This window comes from Panthera onca, assembly GCF_046562875.1.
Source record: "Panthera onca isolate mPanOnc1 chromosome Y unlocalized genomic scaffold, mPanOnc1 haplotype 2 h2.ChrY_unloc_5, whole genome shotgun sequence".
NCBI lineage: Eukaryota > Metazoa > Chordata > Mammalia > Carnivora > Felidae > Panthera > Panthera onca.
The window spans coordinates 715,592-742,269 of record NW_027675868.1 but is presented as its reverse complement, the minus strand read 5'-3'; the positions used below and the strand labels follow the sequence as shown (position 1 = coordinate 742,269).

At 44.7% G+C, this 26,678-nt stretch overlaps 1 pseudogene; it reads right to left on the bottom strand.

The window, feature by feature from the left end:
• Positions 1-3,386: 3,386 nt before the first annotated feature.
• Positions 3,387-26,678, bottom strand: part of LOC145715278 (coiled-coil domain-containing protein 71L-like) — a 194,344-nt pseudogene continuing 171,052 nt past the window's right edge.

The window sequence follows — 26,678 nt, the reverse complement described above, 5'->3', positions numbered from 1 at the left end:
TTTTCTCCCAAACATCAAAATCTGAACATGTTCTCAAATATATACAGTAACCTATTCTCCTCTGTATTCTACTATTACCTTACATTTTAGCCTGAATTTAATTCTTAGTTCAGGATAGCTTATGAACTCAAACATGCTCGTAAACAAATGTTCGAAGGAGAAGGCACAGCAGAGATGGTTTCAACTGTTAAAATTCTACATATAAAGAGCGATTAGTGCATCGAACCTACCCTAACATTTCATTCTCTTAATGGAATTCATGTTGAATTTTGATAGCAAAAAGTAAGAGATTTTATTTTCATGAAAGCCCATTTCTATTGCATGACACTAATAAATGGCTAAATAAACACAGCATCACCAGGAAATAAATCCCAGTTTGAAGTCTGAAAGGGGACTCCTATTTCTTCAATATCCTGAATGTCAACTTTTTGATGGGAAAAATAATACATAGCAGTGACTGTACACATAGGTCTATACTGGGTTTCTTGGCCGTGTGTCCCGAGTTTCATTTGTTGAATCCCTATGTTTTCTGTTCCAGAGCGTCTCGTGGCATTTATTATGTTCTCCTAAAACCGCAGCTCATGAAGGCGTTGGAAAGGTCACTGTTTCCTGGTTACGTTTTTTAAAAGAGTTTACGTTAATATATATGTCCTCCAATGAAAGATGATGTTTCATGTGCATTTGTTTTTGAAATTGAGGCATATCTGTTCCTGTTCTCTGGGAGCCATTGTTCAGTTTGCGAGTGTTTCCTGAAGTTTCCCTGCAGCAGGGTGCTCCCCTGCACATCTGTAATGAGGGCAACTTTGTTCGCACCTTTGTCTGTGGACAGGGACACAGCAGCGAGGCTCAGACAGCACAGGGCTCTCAGGAGACTCTCTTCTGAAGACAATGGTACAAAGACCTAAACATGGAGAAAGACAGAAGGTCATAAAAATTAGTGGCCTTAACACCCTTAGTTAAAAATATAAAGGAAATCATTTCTCTTCCCTTAACTTAAAGTTTTATACTAGTCCCCCTGTTCTAAAAAAAGAGAACTCTAACACTGAGCTTCGCAGCAACCAGGAAATGTTGCTATTTATTTTATATTTTGGAATTCTGGTAAGATGGCATTTTTACATACTGGTCATTTCAATTTTAATTGTTGGTGAGATTTTTTTTTCTCAGCGTGGAGGAAAATGACCATCTGTCCTCTGGTTTCCCTGAAAATGGAGCAAGAAAAGGAGGGCTTCATTTCTACAGGCTGGCTTTCTTCCAAAAAGGGAAAGTTCTCCAAAGTTTTGTGCTGCCACTTGTGCAAGAGAAGGCAGGGAAGTGCTGGCAGACACAGAGCAGGGGCCTGGCAGGCTCTGCTATCAAGCAGGGGGACAAGCAGGCCCATACTAGGAAGCTGGTAAGAACAGAAATGCCCAGGGGAGCTGAGGGTCAGGGAAGTGTGCAGGAGGTGGGTAAGGGGAGCGTGACTAGGAAATCAAGACCAGGGAACAAGGTGAGGAATCAGGCCAAAGGCTCGGTCACAGAAAGGACACAGAAGAGCTTACAGAGTCTGACCGAGGAGGGGCAGGAGCAGGTGGGAGGCCAGGTGGGGATGCTGAGAGGGCATGAGATTCAGAATCAGATGGGTCAGGGTCAGATGTGCTGCAGGGCATCTTTCAGGAGACTCCTGGAGCCCCTGCCGCACATCAGCACAACGCAGACTTCCCTGAAGCCTTTCCAGCTTTCCTGATGTTCTTGGTCTCTTGCTCTGAGCTGTGACAGTCCTTCACTCTGCAAAACTCCCCCACAGGTTCACCCATCGCCACCTGGTTTCTCCTTCATTATCCCAAAGCTCTTTGATCCCCAGGTACTACTTTCCTCATGACTTTGTGAGCCCAGGGACTGTTCAGGCGCACGTGTAACTGGATCTTCGGTATGGAAGACAGAGGCAAGAAAGCAACACAGTTTCCTCAGGCCAGGACCCAACTCTGTTTTTACACTTTTATTCACCGAAATTGAAAACACACACGGTACCACTTGACGAATTTTCTCAAATTGAATACATTCACATAACCAGTACCCAGATGAAGAAACAGAATGTGATCAGCACCACACAAAAGCTCCCCGTAGTCCATCCCCTTATTCTGTCACAAGGGTGACTACTGCCCCAGTTCGGGAAGGCTTTGAGCTGAACCTGCAGACATACCCATAGTGCACTGCTCCCAGAACCACAGCTGAACATCCAGGGGACGCTGGGGCTGAGATGCCGACCAGCAAGGATCAAGGTGAGCATCAGCCCGAAGACCTGAATCAGGCCTCGAGTGGCATCCTCCTTTCATTACGAGGCTCTGGCTCAAAAGGCAGCTATGCGACCCTGAGCTTCACAAGTGCAGGGAAGGACAGCGGGGCACTCGGTCTTGCTCAGTGGATCAAGCCAGGGGGCTGGAGAGTGACTTTTTCTTAGGGCTTCCAATTGCTCAAGACACGGCTTACTACAGCTCTTCCTGAGCCAGCAAACACATTCTACCAAGTCTCCTGCCTATGACTGTGAGTAGGTTGTTTCTTGGTGAATTAGCCCCTTGGTGTTCACACTGAACAGAGAAGGAAAATGTTCCTTTTTCTCCCCCCAAGCAAAAGGATGCAGAAAGCATCCTCAAGGGCTTGTGCTTAATATCTTCAAGACAGAGAACAGGTGTACTGACTTCCATATGTCAAGGAGCCCTGGACCAGCCGTGGGCCCCCATGTCTTCTTGTGTGACTGGGCCATCTGTGTTTGCCACCTGTAGCCCATCAGCGTTAGGTCCCCACTCTCTCCAGAAGATGCCATCACAAAGGTCCTCCAGCAATTATTTTCCTGGGTTGGAAGGACATCCATCTCCGTGGGGTAGGGAAAGCATTTACAATGATGACCTGTCTGAAGTAAACTCTCTAAGAGAGGTCCAGTGGCTAGCGCCATGAAGAAGCCTGTCCACGGTTCAGTTGAGGTGACCATTACGGCCACGTTGGCCAAGGGCTTCTGAAACCCTGCTCCCGGTGCCAGGGCTCTCTCAGAAAAGGGCCTTCTGAGACTTTTCGCCATGGGCAAAAGTGCTGCGGTCTGGAAAGCCCCAACAAAATTTCTGAATTTTGAATTAAATTTTTGAAAGCAAAACATCACTTTACCAAACAGTTTACCTCTCTGACGCCCCCCTGAAAGACTGAGTGGAGACCCAGTTTCTTCATTTCCTGAGATTTAAATAATGCTACAAGCCCGGGCGAAAGAAAGATGTCCAGATACTGACACCAGTGGACACACGGCATCTCTCAGATATTTCAAAATACTTCTAAAGGCTAGTGAACTATATTGGGCAGAATGAATACATAAGCATCGCCTTTGCGGCTGAGAGCCAGCTCCTGAAAGCCTTCTAGCATCATCAGTATTTAGCATTGATGGTCTTTGGTGGGGCTTTCTGGACAGCAATTACCAATTCTGGAAAGCAAGACACACTGCCCCCTAGCCACACTGCGGACACCACAGCCCTGCGAACAGCCACACGACGGAAATCCTCCAAAGTCACCAGACGGCAGGAGAAGCAGCGAGTGCCAAGGAAAAAAGGCAGGTTTGGGCCAGGCCACGTGTCTTCTGATGTTTGGACTTCATGCTGAAGGAGCACCAATGGGGCTAATTCCCTGAGGAGCTGCACGTACCCATTGCCATTTGGCGTGGCCACCTCAGTGTTCTCAAAATCAGGAGATTTTGCATAGAAATCTGGGTTTCCAGATTCTCGTGGAACAGCACAGGGATCAGAGGGTGTGCACGCCTCGTGGCCTCACAGTCTCTGCACACCTCTGTTTCCCATACCTGGTCTCCTGTATGCACAGGCTGGATGTTTGCACAATAATCCAGCCCTAACTTGGTGGCATTAAATGACACCAACGATTTATTGCTGTTATTAATTCTCACAGTTCTGGGGATCAGCTGGAACGAGCTGGGTGGTTTTCACTTGGGGTTCGTTAGGCGGCGACAGTCCCACAGTGGTGGGCGGTGGAGAGAAGCTTCCTCACTTACACGTCATGATGGGCAGCCATCCTCAGCTGGAATCTCAGCAAGGGCTCTTTGTGGGAAGGTCCGCACTTGTGTTCTGCAAAGCCAGGCTTGCAGGAAAGCAACTTGGTTCTAAGAGTGAGTAACCCGATAGACGGCAGGGATACTCTATTCACTTTCCTAAACGGGCCTCAGTGTCAACCTTGGCTGTATTCCATTAATGACCAGCAAGGTCCTCGACCACCCACGTGAAAAGGAAAGGGGCGTCAGACCCCTCCACTGACTAATGGGAGAAATGAAGAATTTGGGGCCTTGTCTCGAAACCCCTGTGGTCGTTCCTCAGGTCACAAATTACGTATATTCCTCCCACACGCCAAATCCACGCACTGTCCCCCATACCTGTCGAAAGCTGTTATCATGCATTAGGCTCAAGCTGGAGGCCAGGACCCTGACCTCAAATCAGGTCCAGCTTTGGATCAGGCTGCTCTTGGATCACTCCTCTGGTCCAGCTCTCTTTGCAAAGACCCCTGATCGTGCCCACAGGAGGCACGGGGCCACCACCCCCTCTGCTACGTTCCTGTTAATCGGGTGATGTGGTGGGCCATGGAGGTAAGCTGCCCGGTCCTGCTGCCTTCAGTGGCTGTCCCCAGTCCCTGGCTCTGCCCGCGGGCTCCCAGTGCAGACCTCCCAATTGTCCCTCCCTGGCATGAATATATAGCTCACATCCACAGCAGCTGGTTTCTCTGTTTGCTTCCTGAGCCAACATGTTTGGGATTCAAAACCTTCTTTTCTTTTTTTTTCACTGTGTCTTTTCCTGTTAGTCCTCGTGGGCAGCATTTATGTGCACAGAATGCTCTTCAATACCCTGCACAACTTTTGTGAACCTTATGGGAGTTCATGCCATTTGACAGAAGCCATGCCTGGAAATCTGAGCTGAGGCGGCCTGGTTACGATGCCCTGGGGGTGGCTGGGGACACGACGGACCAACAGGGAGGGCCTGGGAGTCCGTGGTCTGTGCAAAGGGTCTTTAATCTTTCTGCGTCCCCAAGGAAATTTTAAAGTCAGATCCATGGCTGTTTCTTTACACCATGATTTTGAACAACAGGCTCCCGGGTTTGGTTTCCCTGGAAGCTATAGCTTGAGTTGAGATTTGTGGGCTCTCTGAGAGGGCTGGGATGAGAAAGTACTGAATCTGGGACCCACCGTGTCCCGATTCCTCTCCATCTGATAAATTATTTTAAAAGCTCATCTCTTCCTTCGCTCCTCTGACTACAGTCAGCTGGAAAAAAAACATGAGGGTTCCTGTGAACACACGGCCTGAAAACTCACTTGGTAAAAACTACACTAACCATTTTCTGTTTTCTATGAGCAACGATGCTGGCCACGCTTTCTGGGACAACATAGTAAGGGCCTTCTGCCTGCTTCCAATCTCCCTTTATGCCCCCCTGACAGTCTTCTCTAGGTTCTCTGCCTCCCTCGTGCCACACCAGGCTGTTTTATTGAAATACATACTGTACCTTATTTTTAAGGGGTGCACTCTGTTGGTTTAATGCAGGATATATTGTGAAATGATCACCACAGTCAAGGTGGTTAAAAACCCCAACATCTCACGGTTAGGATCTTGTGTGTGAGGCGAGGACACTTAAGAACTACTCTCTTTGCAAATTTCAAGTGTACAGTACCATTAACTGTAATCACTACGTTGTTCATTAGATTCCTAGAATTTATGCATCTTTTTCTTTAATGTTTTTTTTAATTTTTGAGAGAAAGAGAGAGAGAGAGAGAGAGAGAGAGAGAGAGTTCAAGTAGGAGGAGGGGCAGAGAGAGAGAGGCACAGAATTTGAAGCAGGTTCATACAAGGAAGGTAACTGTGGTGAAGAGGAAGGTACTTCAGTGTAGAAACAATGACACAGTCCCTGGGTGGCTCACTTGGTTAAGTGTCAGACGTCAGCTCAGGTCATGATCTCAAAGTTTTTAGTTTGACTGGCTTTGTGCTGACAGCTCAGAGCCTGGAGCCTGCTTTGGTTTCTCTTTCTCTCTCTCTCTCTCTCTCTGTATATACTAAATAAACTTTAAAAATCAAGAAATGATACTTTTTGCCACATTCATTATTACGGTATTACAAAGAAACCTTCTCTCTGTCTTAGAGGAACCAGTTGGCTGATTTAGTAAGGGGGAACATATGCTTTCAAAGTTAAAGGTTCTGTATTCAGAAGATTACAGGGGATGGAAGAAAGGAAACTCACATCAAACATGGGCAAGAGAATTGGGTCTACTTGAACAGACTATGGATTTCATGAAATCAGGGTCAACATATGACACATGTGTGGGTGGCAAAGTAGATGTCACAGAAGAAAAAATCAACGACCCAGAAGACACAGTGATACCAGCTCTGAAGAATGAAACACAGGGACTAAAACGATTCAAAACATAAAATGGAGTATTTAGCTACCTAATAATATTAAGAGTCCTAGAATAAGAAGCAGTTCGAGGAGAAACATATTTGAAGAAATGATGGTGAAAAATTTCTAAATTGGATGAAAACTATAAACTCCCAGATGGAAGAATCTCAATGGCCCTGAAGCACAAGAAACATGAAAACCACACAAAGGTACAGCATAACTAATTTCTTCAAAACCAGTGATGGAGAGAAAAATTCTAAAAGCAATCAGAGATTCTAGACTAAAAATAGCTCACAGGTTCATCGTCTAAGTTGTAGTTAACAAAGAGCACATGTTCAGAGATGGAGATGTTATCTAGGAATGAAAAAGAGAAAACTTCAGATAAATGTACAGATTGTGGTAGAATCTTTAAAAACACACCCAGTTGATGGGACACCTGGGTGGCTCAGTTGGTTGAGCATCCGACTTCAGCTCAGGTCATGATCTCATTTGGGAATTCAAGCCCCGTGTCAGGCTCTGTGCCGACACCTCGGAACCTGGAGCCTGCATCCAATTTTGTGTCTCCCTCTCTGTCTTCCCCTCCCCTGCTCACGCTCTGTCTCTGTCTCTCTCATAAATAAATAAACATTTAAAAATTTTAAAAATAAATAAATAAAAACATACTAAGTTGAGAAAAAGACACAACATATTTTAAAAAGCAAAAAAAAAAAAAAAAAAAAAAAAAAAAAAAGCATTCAGGGAACAAAGAAACATTCCATAAACAGGAACAAAGGTAAGTCTAAAGACCCCAGGGAAGAAGACGGGAGAGAGCATCTCCACTGAGGGAAAACAAACACAAACCTGTCCACTTAGGATACTAATCTGAACAAAAGTATATTTCAAAAGTGAAGCTGGAATAAAGACAATTTATGTGTAAAAGGAAAGCTGAAAGGATTCGTGATGAGCAGACCTGGTACACGAAATAGTAAAGGAAGTTCTTCGGGAACGAGGGAAATGATAGTAGATGGAAACAGGGATTTACGTGAAAACTAATGAAGACCAAAGTGGGGAATAAGTGAGAAAATATATATTTACTCATTATTCAAGTCTCTTTAAGAGACTTTTAGCTCCTTAGAGAAGAATAACAACACTGAGGCGTGGTGTTTGTAACACACACGGAGGAAAATACACAACAACAATAGCACAGAATCTGAAACTCGACCTGAGTCACATCACTTACACAGAAATGAATAAAAATGAATCGTGGGTAAAAAATATAAAGCACAAAACTAAACCTTGAAGAACTATAGTAGGGGAGAAACACTTGGGGATTTAGGGTTAAGCAAAGATCTGGACACCAGCATAATTTGGTGGACTTCATCCAAATTAACCACTTTGCTCTTCAAAAGGCCCTGTCAAGAAAACAAAATGACAAATTAGAGACTGGGACACATATTTTCAAATTATATTTCCAACAAAAGCCTTATTTTAAACTACATACAGAATCTGTGAAAATCCAATTGGATTTAAAAAATCCCATTAAAAGCTGAGCAAAAGATAGGAACAGACATCTCACTAAATAGGATACAAAGATGTCATATCAGCCCATGAAACAATGTTCAACCTCTTTTCCACTAAGGAAATGGAAATTAAAAGCATACTGAAATCCACACCATCAACACAACAGAAATTTTAAAAATAGTGAGTACACCAAAAGCTAGTAAAGATTTGGAGAAACTGAATTGTTCCTACATTGCTGGTGGGAATTTAAAATGGTGGAGTTACTCTGGAAAATAATTAGAAAGTTTCTTTTAAAATTAGTGATGGAATTATCAAAGATCGAGCAACAATACTCCCGGGAAATAATTCTAAACTTATGTTCATGTAGATACTTATAGACACAATTCATAGCTTTATTGGCAACAGTGAAAAATGGGAATTTACCTAAATATCCTTCAGTGGGTTAATTGTTAAACTAACTGTGGTATATCCATACCATGGAATATTACTGGAAATAAAAAAAGGAATACTAGCAACTCCTTGGGATTAATCTCAAGGGATTTACTCTGAGTGCAATAAAGCTCATCTCAAAATAGTTACATACTGTATGATTCCATTTATATAACAGTCTCAAAATAACAAAATTACAGAAATAGAGAACACATTTCCGGAGTTAAGTTAAGCAGGCAGAGGTAGAAAAAGAAAAGTGCCTGTAGCTACATCAGGGCAACATGAGGGATCCCTGTGGATGTAAATGTTCTGTACTTTGGTTATACCAATGTCAATATCTTGGTGGTTATATTGAAGTATATTTTTGCAAAGTGTTGCCTTTGGTGGAAACTCAGTAAAGGGTACACGGGACTTCTCTGTATTATTTCTGACAACTGTGTTATTTCTTACAATCTCAAATGTACAAGTATCTCAAATACAGTTTTTAATTTAAAAAGATATATTGGGCTTTATCAGAATTAAGAACATTGCTTTCATAAGACCACTATTAGGAAAATAAAATGTAAGCCAAGCCACAGAGTAGGAGGAAGGATTTCCAAAACTTTTACCTGACAAATTATTTGTTTCCGGAATATGTAAAGAATACTTACAATTCAATAATAACAAGATTAAACAAGCAATAAAGGACAAAAACAGGTAATTCACCAAAGAACATGTATATGGTTAAAGACACAGGTAAAAGAACATTCAACAGTATTGATCACTAGAGATAGTGAAAATTAAAACCACAACGGGATACCAGTGCACAACTAACATAATAGCACCAAACAGAGAGACTGAGAATTTCGAATTTTATAGAGTGTTGGAATACATGAAATTCTTAAATGTTGCCAGTGGAATGGAAAGCATGTCAGCTATGTTAGAAAATTCCTTGTGAATTTAGTATAAACATGCATTCAATCAATGACCCAACAATTCCATTTCTAGGTTTTTAAGAAAAATGAAACTGTGTGTCCACATAAAGAGTTCTACATAAATGCTTTATTCCTTAGAGTCAAAACTGTTAAGCAACCCAAATAGATGAATAAATTGTGGTTTATGTACACAATGGAAAACTACTCAGCAATAGGAAACTATTGACACGTGCAACACAGGAAGAATTCAAATGCATATCATTAAGTAAAAGAATCTAATTTCAAAATGCTATATAGTGAATTATTCCATTTATATAATTTTTAAATATATACATTTCAAAAGAATTAAAGCATATAGTGTACGTTCTCTAACCACACTGGAATTAGGTGAGAAATTAATGTCAATCATGGATAAAGATGTGGTTTATATACACAAAGGGATACGACTTGGCAATGAGAAAGAATGAAATCCTGCCATTTGCAGCCACGTGGATGGAACTGGAGGGTATGATGCTGAGTGAAATAAGTCAGTCACAGAAAGCAGCATATGTTTTCACTCATGTGTGGAACTTGAGAAACTTAACAGAAAACCATGGGGGAGGGAAGGGGAAAAATAATTTCAAACAGAGGGAGGCAAACCATAAGAGACTCTTAAATAGAGAGAACAAACTGAGGGTTGCTGAGGAGTGGGGGAGAAAGGGAGAATGGGTGATGGGCATTGAGGAGGGCACTTGTTGGGATGAGCACTGGGTGTTCTACGTAAGCAACGAATCATGGGAATCTACTCCCGAAGCCAAGAGCACACTGTATATACACTGTATGCTAGCCTAATTGACAATAAATTATATTTAAAACAGAAATTAAAGTCAATCAATAACCTGATAAAAACTCTAAAATCTTATAAATTGGAGAACGCACTTTGAAACAAGCCAGAGATCAAGGAATAAATCACAAGTGAAACAGAGTATTTTGAATGATATAACACTCTACACCCACTAGGATGGCTAAAAGGAAGAAGACAACATCACAAGCTTGGGCAAGGATATGGCAAAATTGGAACGATCAGACTTTGCTATGTGATTGTAAAATGGAACCGCTGCCATTTTGGAAAACCTTTTGACATTTTTCTCAAAATGTTACATATAGAGTTCCTAATGACACAAGCAATTAATTGCACTCCAAAGTATGTCTAAGAAAACGGAAAACATATTTCCACACAAAAACTTGTACACAAATTTTCCTAGAAGCATTACTCTTGATCGCCAAAAAGTGGAAACAATCTGAGATGTCCATCAACATATCAGAAGATAAAGTGTGATTTCCATACAGTGAAACATAAAAAGAACTGAAGGGCTAATGAAGGAATGCAGGGCTACAACAACATGGATGGACCCTGAAAAAATTATGTAAAAGAAAAGGCCACAGTTTCTATGACTACCATATGAAATGTCCAGAATAAGAAAATCCACAGAAACAGAAAGTAGATTGATTAGTGGTTGCCAAGTGTTGGTGGGAGGGGACGAATGGGGAGTAACTAAGGAAATCAATTGACTTACCTGAGGAAATTATAAGTAGGACAGCAATAATTAGTAAAATAGGAAATAGACAAAAGCAGAAAGAATTTTAACAAATTGAAAAGTTTTTCTTTGGAAAGAGTAATAAAATTGCTAGCTCCACTAATAATACTGTATTAATTTATTTTAATTTAACTTTTATTTATTTAGTTTTTAATTTTAGGGAGAGAAACAGAGCATGAGTGCAGGAAGGGGGAGAGGAGAGAGGAGAGAGAAAGAAAACCTTAAGCAGGCTCCAGGCTCAGTGTGGAGCTCACTACGGGTCTTGATCCCACGACCCTGGGATCATGACCCAAGCCAAAATAAGACTCGGATGCTCACCGACTTACCCACCCAAGTGCCCAATACTGTATTAATTTTAAAAAGAGAGAGAGAAAGAGAACATAAGTTATTGATATAAGGAATAAAAATATGTACATCCTTACAGACCCTACAGACATTGAAAGGACAAGGAAAGAGTCCAAATATCCATCGATGGATGAATGGATAAAGAAGTGTTTTATATATATATATATATATTTATATATATATATATATATATATATACACACACACACACACACACACACACACACACACACACACACACACACATACACACAATGGAACATTATTTGACAGTCAAAAAGAGTGAAATCTTGCCATCTGCAACTACGTGGATGGAAGTGGAGAATATTATGCTAAGTGAAATTAGTCAGAGAAAGACAAAAATCATATGACTTCAATCATATGAGGACTTTAAGAGACAAAAGAGATGAACATAAGGGAAGGGAAACAAAAATAATATAAAAACAGGGAGGATGAGAAAACCGAAGAGATTCATAAATATGGAGAACAAACTGAGGGTTACTGGAGGGGCAGTGGGAAGGGGGATGGGCTAAATAGGTAAGGGGTGCTAAGGAATCTATTCCTGAAATCATTGTTGCAATATATGCTAACTAATTTGTATGTAAATTAAAAAAAATAAAATAAAAAATAAAACACGTCAATAAAATAAATGAATGAATGAATAGATAGATAGATAAATAGATAAATGGACAAGGAAATGTTTAAATGATTTTATGCCAATAAATTTGACAGCTTAGATGAAAAAGAAAATGCAACCTACCAAAACTGTCACAAGTAGAAACAGAACGTCTGAATAGTCCAGCAGGACAGCAGTGCTACTTTTCCATCCAGAGGACCTGTGACTCCTCCCATTGAAGGTTTCTACCCAGCAGTGTTGTCGGAGCTGTGCATTTGAATATCCTGGGAAGCTTTCGAAGATACCGAATGTGCGTGTCACCCTTAAAGATTCTGATGCAATTGAGCAGAGTGGGCCCAGACATGGCAATTTTTAAAACATTTCCAAGGTAATTCTCATGTGCAGCCAGGGTTCAGAACTCAAGTGTACAAAAACTTCCATCTTCTAAACAGTTGTGGGTCCCGGCCCCGGCTCTGCCACTAATCACCTGTGATACTGACAACCTCTGTTTCCCTGTTCCCTCGGTTACTCTTCTGCATAAAACAAGGGAGGTGGATTCCATCAGTTTACAAGGTTGTTTGTGCAGTGAGACTTGAAACCATCATGCCCAGGGGACCCCATCGTGGAGGGAGCTAAATTAAGAGTGTCTGTGATTGAGCAGAAACAGCCAGGAACACCCGTCCTCCCCCAAACTCCCTGGAGGCACTTCTGCAGAGTTCTGGGACCTTGGGCAAGTCACGGGCTTCGTGCCTCTGATGTGCCCTGTAGCCGGACAGTAAGTCTCCGCCCACCGATGGGGTTGACTTTGTAGAATGCGAAGGCACCTCCAGCTCTCCCCACACTGCCATCTGCACCTCTTCATACTGAGACCTTCTGACGCCTCCTTGTAGCTACTTAACTGACGGTCAAAGGGGGTTCCTCTCTTTTTCTTCCAGCGGCGCCCACAAGCCATGCTCAGAGGGTGTATTTATTTATTTATTTATTTATTTATTTATTTATTTATTTATTTATTTTTTAACGTTTTATTTACTTTTGACACAGGGAGAGACAGAGCCTGAACGGGAGGGTCAGAGAGAGTGAGACACCGAATCCGAAACAGGCTCCAGGCTTTGAGCTGTCAGTACAGAGCCCCACGCGGGCCTCGAACTCACTGACTGTGAGTTCATGACCTGAGTAGAAGCCGGACGCTCAACCTTCGGAGCCACCCAGGCGCCCCTCAGAGGGTTCTTTAAAAAAAAAAAGTTTTTGAGGGGCACCCGGATGGCACAGTCCGTCAGGCATCCGACTTTGGCTCAGGTCATGATCTCCAGGATCCTCGGTGCAAGCCTTGCGTCCAGCTCTGTGCCAACAGCTGGGAGCCTGGAGCCTGCTTCATATTCTGTGTCTCCTTCTCTCTGTGCCCCTCCCTCACTTCCTCTCTCTCTCTCTCTCTCTCTCTCTCTCTCTCTCTCTGTCTCTTTCTCTGTCTCTTTCTCTCAAAAATACATAAACATTAAAAAAATTAAAAATAGATAAAATAAATTGTTCACTAGAATGCCCTGGAAGAACAAGACGATGAGGTTTCAGGCCAGCGGGGAAATTTGGTTTGGCTCTGGCCAGCAGGGGTCAGGATGAGCTGTTCCACAGGGGTCCAGTGAGGCTCCTGGTAAGTCCTGTGTACTTCTGCTGCGTTCGGAGAAAGTGCGGGCTCTTAGTCAGCAGCTCGGTGTCCAGTCATCTGTCATGAGGAATGCTCACACAAGTGTGCAAAAGACAAGAGAGGCAGGGACGCTCAGGCAGCGTCTGCCGATATGCCCCTCCTATCACCATCACCTACGCGGACCGTGACCTTTCCCACCCTCGGCCTCCACTGGTTCTTGGCTGGAGAGCTCTTCTCATTCCTCATCCAGAGAGCATGTGTCACTTCCTCCAGGAAGCCCTCCCTGATATCCCCGACGAGGCCGTATCCACAGACACATCTAGCCTACAGATAATAGTGGAAGCAGGTGGAGAGGAGAGGGAAGCCCCAGGGGGCGTCCACTTCAGAGAGCAGGAAAGGAGGGATAAGGGGCCAGCCATAGAGGCACAGCCAGGGCAGGGCTGGGCTTCCAGCACAGGGGAAGGCTGAGCTATTCAAGGCAGAGGGAGGACACAGGAAGAGGGTTTCTGACCCACCAGTGCAGGGGACACGCAGGCACACCTGGGCACAGCTCCCAGGCCGATTTCGGTCTTCCCTCAGGAAAGAGCTCAACTCCGCTCTCCTAGGAAGGCCCCTTGACTCCCTTGGCTGGAATCTGCGAGCTCTGATTAAACTTTGTGCATTCTTTCACTCATTCACTCATTCACTCATCCTTCCAATGCCCACTGAGCACCTCCTGTTTTCTGGGTGTCGACATCATAGATTGAAAACAGAAGTGTATAAATGTGAGGGATTCTTACTCCAGCTGCACCTTCTAGAAGGGAAGGAGGGCAGGGGTGGAGCGGGCAGTGGGAGGAGACAGGGATTGGGAATCACAAATAATGGTGTCCCCCTTTCTCCTTCCTCAGGCACTAAGCAGCACCCACTCACTGCCAGGCACGGTCTGGACACTGAGGACCCGGATGTGAACAAGCAATTTGCCCTTCCCCACCCCGCATGGTGTTCCACTAGCTGACATGTGCAAAACCAAGACAGCCTGTGTACCTGCAAGGACAGATACAGCCAAAGGTTAACAGAGCCGGAGAGTGATGGAGTGATAGGGTCCCGCGGAAAATAAAACGTAGGGAGGGCTTCCATGAGGGTTGCCTTTTGAGGTGAGAACAGAATAACTAGAGAGAAAATAACATCTGGGAAAAACATGCTAGTTAGAAAGAAGAGCCAACGCAAAGGCCCTGGGGCAGGAGGAAGCCCCAGGACAAAGTGCTCAAGGAGCTGAGTGGAGGGGAGGAGAGGGCTGGGCAGCAGTGAGACAGGGGAGAGAGCAGAGAGGTAGAGGATGGGGGGGGGAAGGAGGAGGAGCTGGTAGGGAAGGGGACAACGTGGGCCCTGCAGGCTGGCATAAGAATGTGGGTTTTGCTCTGAGTGATATTCAGCAGCCGGTGGTTTTAAGCACACAAGTGACGTGGTCCAACCCATTCTGAAGGACACTCAGGCTGCTATGTTGAAATCAGATCACAGGGCAGGTCAAGGATGTACCAAGTTCCTGCCTCCAGGGTGTTCTCAGGCTATGAATGGTGTTGGGTGGTTCCTTATGTCCCCCCTTCCATACAGGGACATCCAACACATCCCCGTTTGTCCCAGGCTCCTGGCCCTCTGCACAGTGTTGGGTGAATCCGGGGTAAGTTTTGCTGAGGGAGCGGGGGAGGAGGGAAGGAAGGAGGTGACAGTTCCGCAGTCAGAAGGGGGCCGAGTCCGTAACATCACATTTATTTCCTAGATTCTGTTTGGATCTGCCTCCTGGTTTATCTTGCTTATTTTGCACATGACAAGCTGATAGCCATTTAGCAAACACTCTGCTCTATTTTGGGTGAGACCAGCATATGGCAGCAGGAACAACTGTGCCCAGAACCAGCTCTTGGAAGCCAAGCTCTGGCAAGGTCGTGGAGACTCTGTTCCATAAACAGCCATGTGCTGAGAAACCACAGCTAAGAGCAGACGCAGTCATGGCCCTTTCCGTCAAAGCTCATGAATCCATGGCGGGGGATCGGGGAAATGCAGCTGCTACAACTCTCTCAGAGCGTCGACCCACGTCCACTGGCCAGACACACCAGTGGTGCAAACTTCAGGACAGAGAGCATGTCTTCTGTTAGGGAGTCACGGTTGGGGGGGGGGGTCACTTACTTACCTACTGTTTTTGATATGAGTGTGTCTGGATGGGGGACAGAGGGACAGTCAGTGGGAATTCATCAGGGATTCTAAAGTATCTGAAAAAGTTTTTGACTCTCCATTAATATCTCTATCTTTATCTCTATCTCTATCTCTATCTCTATCTCTATCTCTATCTCTATCTCTAATCTATCTATCTCTATCTCTATCATCATCTATATCTATATCTATATCTATCTCTATCTCTATCATCATCTATATCTATCTCTATATCTATCTCTATCTCTATCATCATCTATATCTATCTCTATCTCTATCTCCATCTATTATCTATCTATCTCTATCTCTATCTCTATCTCTATCTCTATCTCTATCTCTATCTCTATCTCTATCTCTATCTATCTATATCTACATCTACATCTACATCTATATATATCTATATATATCTATATATATCTATCTATATCTATCTATATATATATGTAGATATAGATATAGATAGATATAGATAGATAGATAGATAGATAGATAGATAGATAGATAGATAGATAGATATAATGAACACAGAGCTTGCATAAAAATTCAGAAAGTTCCTGAAGCCCTTGCATGATTCTCTGGAGAAGAACTCAGGCCTTCAGGACACCATCCAAGGCAGAAACCCACAGCAGTCAACAAAATCCATGGTGCGAGATGTGGGAACGCGGTGTTTTCCTGCGGGACCTGGGAGAACTTACATGCCTTTGCTAAACCGATCAGCAAATATCAAGTGTGGCTTTGGCTTTATCGCTGCTTTGGAGGGCTGGCCTCTTTGTTTAATGGAGAAATCCTGCCGGTCCCTACTGGACAGGCTAGAGCACACACCTTACCAGCAGGGTGGAGGTCCCCGGGTGTGGCTGTCTAAATTTCAGCTGTTAAGCTGTGGGCAGGTGAGTACTGTGTGCACACTCTGATGGGCAGATTGAATGGTCCGCGATGTAAATGGTCAGCAAAGGGAGAGTTCACAGCTCAGATCTGCTGGGGCCAACTTTAAAGCATGGGGAAGCTCAATTTCCATACTGCACACCTGGAAAGATGAGAGGATTTTTTTCTGATTCACATGAGGATGGAGTCTGGAGAGCACGGAAGGACCAAGAGACAGATCTCTACAAGGAAGTCCCTCCATGTCTGGGCCCTTTGTTTTTGTTAGGACGTCCACAAGAGCCCCTTTGATAACCCTCATTTTAAAAGGTGGGGTCCTATATGCCAGCTAGGATGGGGGCCATGGCACTTTTTCCCAGTAGAAGCTGAATGCAAGATCAGCTTATTAGGCAAGCAGGGGCTTTATACTCCATACAAAGGATAGTATCACATCTCATAGAGCCAAAAGGTCTCCACGTGCTGGAGCCAGTATTCTAGAACTCCTACAAAGAGCAGGCCAAGAGTCAATCATTCTACTTCGTCTTTCCTGACAAGGTAGACCACTGGAGGGAAGGAACCCTTGACAGGAACATAGAACCACTCTAAGCACAATGCAATCAGGCTAGGACATATTTTTTGGTGGGACGAAAAGGATTAGGGGAACTTTGCCTTCTCTTTTCTTTGTTGCTCTTGACCTATGTAAGTTTTCCAATAAATCCTGTTTTCTAGTCAAAAAAAAAAAAAAAAAAAGGTGGGGTCCTCTCTCCTTAAGCATGGGGTGTACTTAGTGGCTTGCTTGTAATGAACAGAATGTGCTAGAATGTGGATCCTCCTGGAGGTTGCTGTGCGGTGAGGACGGGAGATGCTCAACTATCTGGAATCTCCTCCTTCTTGAGACACAGGCTCAGCAAACATTCACTGTGTACTGACCGTGTTCCAGGGATGTGGTCTAGGGACACAGAATCATGTGAGGCGAGGTCCCCATGAGATGGGCAGGGAGACATGAGACAGATGCTGTCACTGGGCTAACCCTCTGGGTCTACTGGGGTTGCATTAGTCGGTGAAACTCCCCTGCTTGTTCCCCTTTTTCCAGGATCAACACACAAGGACAGCCCAGAAGCAAACAGTGGGCACAAAGGAGACTTTGCCCTCAGGAGCTTGGGGACAACTCCGCATTAGGACCACTTACCAAGTAACAAGTCCCCTGGTTCCTGCTTGGGGAAAGGCCGGTCCTGCCACAGAGAAGGCGGCCAACTCCTAAGGTCCCAATTGGAAAAGACACTCCACTTGGTGGGAGAAGATCCCCACCTGAGCATTTGGGGCAGAACAGCCCCAAGGGGGAACTTTCCAGCATCCACAGACACACAAGCAGAGGCCAGGTGACTGCCTGGCAGAGAAGACTTGATGACATTCTTGCGGGGAAGAGGGAACAACTCCATAGTTGTCCTTTATGGGACACGACGGGCTGGAGGTGTGCGGGGTGGCTTCGTGCAGAGCTCAGGAAGCAAGAGGAAGGAGGAACACAGGGTCAGTGCATGGGGCCGGGGAGGGAAGGGAGGTGTACTTTGAGCAGGGATGGAGGGCCAGCTGGGGAGGCATGGACTCTGTCTAGGACATGACGTATAGGGATGAGACTGCACTGCGTGTCCCCAGCACGCCTCTGGAGTGCCCCCGCCTCCCCCAACATGGCACTGCTCTAGGGGATTTTCTCAGTGAGCCCTCCACACACTAGTCCATGTAGCCACTGTGCCCAAAGTGCTGAAACCCAAAACCTGGACGTCACACTTGCCAGCTCTTCCCGCAGCCTCTAAATCCATCAAACGCTGAGTCCAAGGATTCTGACTCCCAGAAGTCTGGGAAATGTGCCTCTTCTCACCGCCCGCCCCCCCCCCCCCCCACGGCCACCTTCCAATCCAGAGGACCATCACGTCCTCCCGAATGGCACCCAACTTGTGCCTAGCTTCAATCCAGCCCCTGTGAAGCACCCAGGAAGTTTTCAGTCATGGGTTTGGTCATGTCCCTCTGCTGCAGAAACTCCACTGTGCCCTTGCTTGTGGGATCCGAAGAGTGACATCTGTGAGAGGAAGGGATTAGAGGGGTAGGACAACAAGTCTACATGGGGCTCTCCTCTGATGGGGAAAACCCTTGTCTATCATATCCTGGATGGAGATGCTGGTCAGTGGCGTTGGCCTGTGGCAGCCCAGTAGGGGATTCTGCTCTCGCCAGCCTCACCTCCCACACAGCGGTCTCCTCCCCTGACTCCTCCAGGTCTCCTGGCCAATCCCCTTCATGGCCACGCACTCAGACCAGGCCCCCATGAGCTCGCTGCATCAGACCATAGTCACCTGTACCTATAACACCTGCCCTTCTCCATAGCAGTTGGTCCAATTATCATTTTTTACATGTGTTTGCATGATTTCCTCAAAATTAATCCTTTCCCTTGCTCTGGACTGTATACATCAGAGCTAGATCTAATTTGCAACTGGATCCCTGGGCCCCAAGTGGACTGGCCACGGGTCTGGAACATCACAGAGGGTCTGGGTTGAGCTTTGGAGCCCTGACGTACCCACACACCTGCAGAAGGCTGTGGTTACATGGACGCTGAAGGCATGACAGTCAGGGGAACGGGGCGGGGGTTGGGGGGGCTCAGTCACGAGTTCCCTTCTCTTTCTCTCTCCAGCAGGAGGCTGGCTCAGGCCTAGAGGAGAAGGCTGTGTGTCTGGGGCTGGGGGGCAGCCCCCTGGGCTCTGAAGACAAAGTGTGACTGCACAGTCTTTAACCAAATGGTGTGATCTCAGAGGTGTGCACATAAAAGAATCTGAGGGGCGGCCTGCAGCAGTGATCATGACAGGCATCCGGAGGAGGCACCCAGGACCCCAGTGGGGGGAGACACTGATAATCCTTATCTCTAACCTGTGCCCCCTTCAGGCCCAGAGCCTTTCCAAAGGCCAATAAACATTTTACATTCTCACTTCAACTCCAATGTGGGAGCATGTGCTCCTTTTCTTTGGCTTTTCAAAGGGAGGACAAGGCTTAAGATAAGGCTTTGGAAGCTGTGAACTTCCTCCAGGGTTAGCAATGACCAGCAGTATTTACTGAGCACTTATTAGGAGCCCACCCAGGAGTTACTTTCAGCTCCTGTGGCCACACAGGCATTGCTATTTTCCCAAGGAGGAAAGGGAGGGGTGAGAGTTTAAGCTTTCGGGATGCATGCACAGTTGGTTTGGTGGCAGGACAGAAGCTGGAGCTGCCCAGCGGCTCCCACAGAACCTGCAGACGTGTGATTGGCCAATTCCGTGGTACCTGCTGTGCTGTCCACGAGGATCTTGACGTCCAGTGAGGGACACAAGAGAAGAAGGGTCACTGAGATTTCACACCAGATGATTCTCTGTCCTGGGGGTTGGGGGCGGGGCGGGTGAGACTGTCACCATCCTGGGCACTACAGGGTGGTTATCAACATCCCTGGTCTTTACCCACTAGATGCCAGGACCACCTCCCCTCCAGTTATGACCACCAGAAAGTGTCTCCAGACATTGTCACACATCCCCTGGGGCAGGGGCAGGGGCAGAGTCACACCCTGCTGACAGCCCCTGACACTGGGGACATGTGAGTTTTGCAAAGTAGAGACACACTTGTAGAATGTTGTGCAAAGGAAGGCCCTACCTTCTCATAATGGTGTGCAACAGCACACATTTTAAGAACCCTGAAACCTGAGCTCTCCACACCGTCCTGGAAATTGACATGAGGGAAGAGGATTTGGGGTAAAGAGAGTTTTTCAAAATGCAGATTAGTTTTCTCTCTCTGCAACCACATTCCTAGGTAAGACTCCACGCCCTAAATAACTCAAGGTGTGCCCTCCGTCTGTTCCTAGGGGCCTCTTCCCATAATATGACTCCCATATTTAGTTGCCCACGTGTATTTCTTATCAATCCTGGGATTATGTATGCACACAGGTACCTGTGGGATTAATGTCTGTCTCTTCTCTCAAATGGAAAATCCATTGGGAAGAGCCCTGTGTCAAATCCTTTGTGGCCCAGGGTCAAGCCTTGCACTGATCAGCTCCTCAGTAATAATGTTGAGTAGATCTCTGGGCATTGATTCTTTCAAATTCTTCCCCAAATCATCAGGATAAGTTAGAAATATCTAAGTGTACACACTCACAAGACACAACGTGGTGAGTATTTGCAGAGAAGGGGGTAAGAACCTCACAAATGTAAAACTTGGGTAAATTTAGCTCCAACCTAATGGCGGTGTCATTGATTTTTGTCACACTTCACATCTTCTATTTTAGAAATAATAGTCATCAGGTCCTGTAATCAAAAGTTTCCCTGTCAACTTACTGATTTGGGCGTACTTTTTGTTTTTGAAATAACACCTGCAGAGCAATCATTAGAACCTTGATTAATTCTGTGCGACACAAGGAGAAAAATGAAATACATCTTTTAAAAAGCTGCAGGGTTTTTGGTGTGAATAATTTTCAGAGCGTATTCTAAGAAGGGAATATTCTGCTAAATAGGAAACAGTACAAATATTAGAAGAGGTGGTGCATGCGCTTGTGTGGGGGGTGCTGTGCGTATATAGTGTCTAAATGTATGTGTTCACAAAAAAGTGGAGAAACTATTGCGAAGAAAAATCAGAAAACTCTTGGTATCTTGCAGAAGATGATCAGGTTGACGTCAGTTTAAAAATTCCCCCAATTCAACAATATGGTGGAGGAAAAACAAGAATGCCCAGGCCTTATGTTTAGATATGACAGAGAATTTGAATTTACTTTGTTCCCTCCAGCTTCTTAAGAAATACCCGAAAGCTAGGAATTAAAGTCATAAGGAGACTATGTGTACAAAACAAGTGGAGTCTTGAGTGATGGCTCCACCGGGGAAGCCAGACCATCCCCTGCATAACCACTGGTGAAGGGGCCTCCCGGAGAGCCCCCACACGGAGGGAAGACCCCTGTCCCTCAGGAGGCTGCCCGAGTGGGGGCTGTCAATGATGCCCCAAATGTGTGTGGAGAGCACTCCTGGCGAGGTGGAGCATTTCACACTACATGCTCCTGCTGGTAACACACACACACACACACACACACACACACACACACACACACACACACACTTTCACTTTGGGTCTCTTTTGGCCACTGTAATATTAACAAACTGACAAACTGGGAGAGAAAATCGGAGACTGATTTCTCAGGGGCTCTCTTCCACTGAAGCCCTCCCAACCCATTTCACGATGTGCCAGGGATTTCATCAAAGCTAATGAAGAAGCAGCATGAAGTGCCAGCTGGCTTCCGGACTTGGCTTCCACTCCTACCCAAGGAGCTTCAGCCTCTTGAGATCCGAAGGGAATCCTGTTTGGAGCATCCAACGGGCTGTAGGGCTGCACAGAGATTCAGACACATCCTCAGGGTTCGTGAAACCCTTGCATTAAACTACTCCTTTCTGTGGAGAACGATTTAAATGCTTACTCTATGTGTGGGTGGCGTCCCTGTCCACTGGCTGTCATCTGAAGAGCTCACCTTTCTAGAAGAGCCCACTGTGAAAAGTAATGTGGGTGGGTTTCATTATTCCTATTATATCCCTCCCCAACTTCCCCTCCACCAACAGAATTGTGTTCTGGACACTGATGCTTGGAGAAGCATGACTTTGACACAGCCTGCCCACCAATGTGCAATCAATCCCCATGTTTCCAAGAGACTGGACACTGGGCCTGGGGTGGAGCTGTGGCAGGGGGCTAACTTGAGCTACTTTATTGTTTTTTTAAAAATATATCATCAAGTTAGCTAACATACAGCATATACAGTGTGCTTTTGGTTTGGGGGGTAGATTCCCATGATTCATCGCTTACATACAACACCCAGTGCTTATCCCAACAAGCGCCATCCTCAATGCCCATCACCCATTTCCCCTCTCCCCCGCCCTCCCTTCATACTTCAATACCACCTCTCACCAGTCAGAGTGGCTAAAATGAACAAATCAGGAGACTCTAGATGCTGGAGAGGACGTGAAGAAACGGCAACGCTCCTGCACTGCTTGTGGGAATGCAAACTGGATCACCCACTCTGGAAAACAGTGTGGAGGTTCCTCAAAATTAAAAATAGAACCACCCTACGACCTAGTAATAGCACTACTAAGAATTTACCCAAGGGATACAGGGGTGCTGATGCACAGGGGCACATGTACCCCAAAGTTTAGAGCAGCACTTTCAACAACAGCCAAATTATGGGAAGAGCCCAAATGTCCATCAACAGATGAGTGGATAAAGAAGATGTGGTTTTTATATACAATGGAATAATACTACTTGGCAATGAGGAAGAAAGAGCTGCTTTAAACAAAGCCTGGTCTTCAGTGTGTGTGAGTGATTCTCTGGGACAGGAGGTGTGTAAACGTGGCCTCTGGCCAGACTTCAGCCTCGAGGCAATGAACACCCTCTGGGGTTCCTAGAAGCCCACCAGGCTGTCACAAATGGCTACAGAAAATTAAGTGGTTCTAGATCTCCCAGAGGTTCTCCTTGTGGGTACACAAGAGAAATCAAGTGAAGATAATGTTTTGTTTTTTTTTTTCCCCAGAGATACGTCGTTAGTAGAAATATTCCCTACATTTTATCTTTTAACTTAAATAGTTATTTCATGGCCATCAAAGGCTTCTCAAGCACTTTTTAGAGATGATTTTGTCTCAGAATGGAATTTCATGCCCCATTATCTTGCAATGATTGTAACTTTTACATGATCAGTATTCACTTTTTTTTTTTAATGGGGGCATTGGGGCACAGGAAGCATTGTGAAAACACTAAGTTGTTTGCCTTACAGATGGGTTCAGGGTTGAGTGCTTCTGAAGGTGCACCTATCCTGTTTCCAACACTGGTAATGAGAATATTGTTAAATAAAGATAGAAATTAAAAATTCAGAATATATTTTACATAATTAGTATTTTAAACTTGTGTGATTTATGCACCATTTTAAAGAATGCTTTGCCATACTGTAATTCCCACCATAAATCTCGCCCGTAATATATACATTAAAGTACTCTGAGATTGCTCTAGAATGTGAATTACTAAGTGCTGATGAATAATTTTGAATAATGTGACTGCTTTCACCATTGAGTGGAAAATTAAGATTGTGGTATTGCTCTATTTGGAAATGATTGGTTTGCAAGAGTGAAACTCACAGCTGTTGGCCTCCTCTAAATGATGGTGCTTCCTTCCAGACCAGAGGAGCAGAAACTAAGACTCGCTTGCAGGGTTTATCACGCTAAAATGTTCCTACGGCAAAATAATGTTTCCTTCTAGGTGCCCAGATGACCAGTAAATCTTGGACATCTCCAGGGGAAGGCTGAGAGCCCTTGTCACGGTGTGTGAGGGTGTGAGGGGGGGGCACATCCATGGGTGCCTGCCCACATGAACTCCATGATGATTCTCTCTGGTTTGTGATGACAGGAGGTGGGCACTAAAGCGAGGGCATGGCCTCGCATGGCCCAGGGCTCCACTCTCGTCCAATGGAGTGTTTTCCCGGACAGAGAGCTTTCCTGGGACCCCAGATTTTCAGTGCTAAAACCAGAGAAGAGTCTGGGCCCAGCAGGGACTACTGGTCACCCTAGATGACGATGATGATGTTGGTGCCAAAAACAAGAGCACAATGATGGTTTTAATAATACTAGCGACAGCAAATGCTAACACATGCACTGCTCTGCCTGTGGGCTGGCCCTGTTCTAACATTCCAGAATGTTAACCACTTCGACCCTCACAACGATCTCATGCAACACATATGACTGTTTCTCACTTTTCCAATGAGGACACTGGGGTTCAGGGAAATTAGGTAACTTCTCTAAAGTTACACTTAATAAATAAAGGGGACTTGGTGCAAACTCTGATGGTCTGGGTCTAATGTCCAGTCTCTTGATCACTTTATATATATATATATTAATGTTTATTTTTGAGAGAGAGAGAGAGATAGAGAGAAAGAGAGAGAGAAAGAGACAGAGGGAGATATAGAATCTAAAGCAGGCTCCAGGTTCTGAGCTGTCAACACAGAGCCTGACGCAGAGCTCAAATTCTCAAGCAGTAAGATCATGACCTGAGTCAAAGTCAGAGCTCAACCAACTGAGTCACCCAGGCACCCCTCCCTTTGTTAATTTTAAACCAGCAAGAACTACCACCAGTTCTCAATTTTTTCATATGAATCAGGTTCTTTGCTGGATATTTGATATACTTTGCATGCTTAATGTTCACAAATGGTGTGTAAGGTGCAAATTTATGTCTCGGCATAGAAAGATGTGCCCAAGGTCACACTCTTGGTGAGCAAGGCCAAGACTGGACCTACATCTCACGGACTCTAACCAGAGGTGATCTGATGTGGCAGGGGCCCCTCCTGATTGCTCTGCCAGCAATCACTCCACATTGCCACACACTCACCGTGCAATGGCACACACAGCTGGTGTCTCTTGAAAATGTTCTTGAAAAAGGAGTAGAGATGAGTAGTTTGGGGGTATATTAACTTTATGATATCTCAAAACTTGACTACATACCCTTTTGCTGCCCATGTGACAGAAAGTACTTCTGGAACACATCTGCAGCAACGGCAGCTGTCTAAGAAAACACATTTGTGTGATTGTGTGAGTTGCTAATTAAACCGATGCCTTTTTGGAGACCACTATTCTTGCTTGAAAAACAAAAACAAAAAAAATGACTGAGAGACAAATTGTGGTGTTTCAGACCTAGGTGTATGGAACCGATATCAGAATTAGAATTTGGAACATGTCGGGGCACCTGGGTAGCTCAGCTGGTTAAGCGACCAACTTCGGCTCAGGTCATGATCTCGTGTTTCATGAGTTCAAGCCCTGCATCAGGCTCTGTGCTGACAGCTTAGAGCCTGGAGCCTGCTTTGGATTCTGTGTCTCCCTCTCTCTGCCCCTCCCCTACTCACATTCTGTTTCTTTCTCTCTCTCAAAAATAAATAAAAATTTTAAAAATGAAAAAGAGAAGAATTTGGAAAATTTCCATTTTTCTCCATGAACTTTACATGTTCCCAATACTGAATGATTTTTCTGAATAAGTCAGTGGTGATATTGATGAATATGAGATTTTGATATTGTATAATGGTCTATGTCCACTTTTGGGAGATCGGCCCCAAGACTCACCAGCACTAACGCACACAGAGTCCGACAGACATCAGCATGTTTAAATATGCCAGGGTACACTTGTGGGTTCATTACAACACCCAAGGTCATCAGTTTGGACACAGTTTGGGAATTTCAAAACCATCCAAATACATAAATGCATACTAGAAGATACGAGCAGCATTAGCAAACACCTTGACTTCATGGATCTTATAGAACACCACACTCAACAACCGCAGAAGGCATGTTCTTTACAAGGGCATGCAGTGAGCTCCCCGAGACAGACCCCACACTGGGCCACAGATTAAGTATCAGTTAACTTAAAAGTACTGAGATATACTGAGTATGTTCTCTGACTCCAACGGAATTAAATTAAAAATCAACAACAAGATTCCTAGGAAACACAATTCCGTATTTGGAAATTAAACAACACACCTCTAATTAATCCATGGGTCAAGGGAAAAATTAGGAAGTATTTCAAAATCAAATGGAAACAAACATACAACCTATCAGATAAGGTGGTACTTGAGGGAAATAGATAGCCTTAAATGTTTATATTATTAGAAAAGAAGAAACGTCTAAAATTGATGACCTAAATTTTCCACCTGTGGATACCCAGAAAACAGAGTTCTGGGCAAATACAGGAATTATAAGGATAACAATAAAAATCTAGGACGCAGGAACCAGATGAGCAATAGAGACATTTCATAGTGCCCAAATGTGGTTCTTTGAAAAGGTGAACAAAACTGGTGTTACCTAAACTGGTCCACAGAGAAAGAGAGAGACACACGCTCGCTCCTGATACCAGAGATAAAGGGAGTGCCATCCTCACTTGTATTCTACAAGTGTACACGGGAAATACGGAATACTGGAAGTAACATTGCATGAATGAAATCTGAAAGCTTAGACGAATTGGACAAAGTCCCTGAAAATGCAAATTTAGCACACTTGAGGCAAGATGCAGCAGAAACTCTGGGTAGATCTCTGTCTTTTAAAAGGAACTGAATTTGTTAGCAAAACCATGTGTACAAAGAAAACCTCAAGACCACATGGTTTCACTGGTGAATTTCATCAAATATTTAAAGAAGAGGGGTGCCCGGGTGGCTC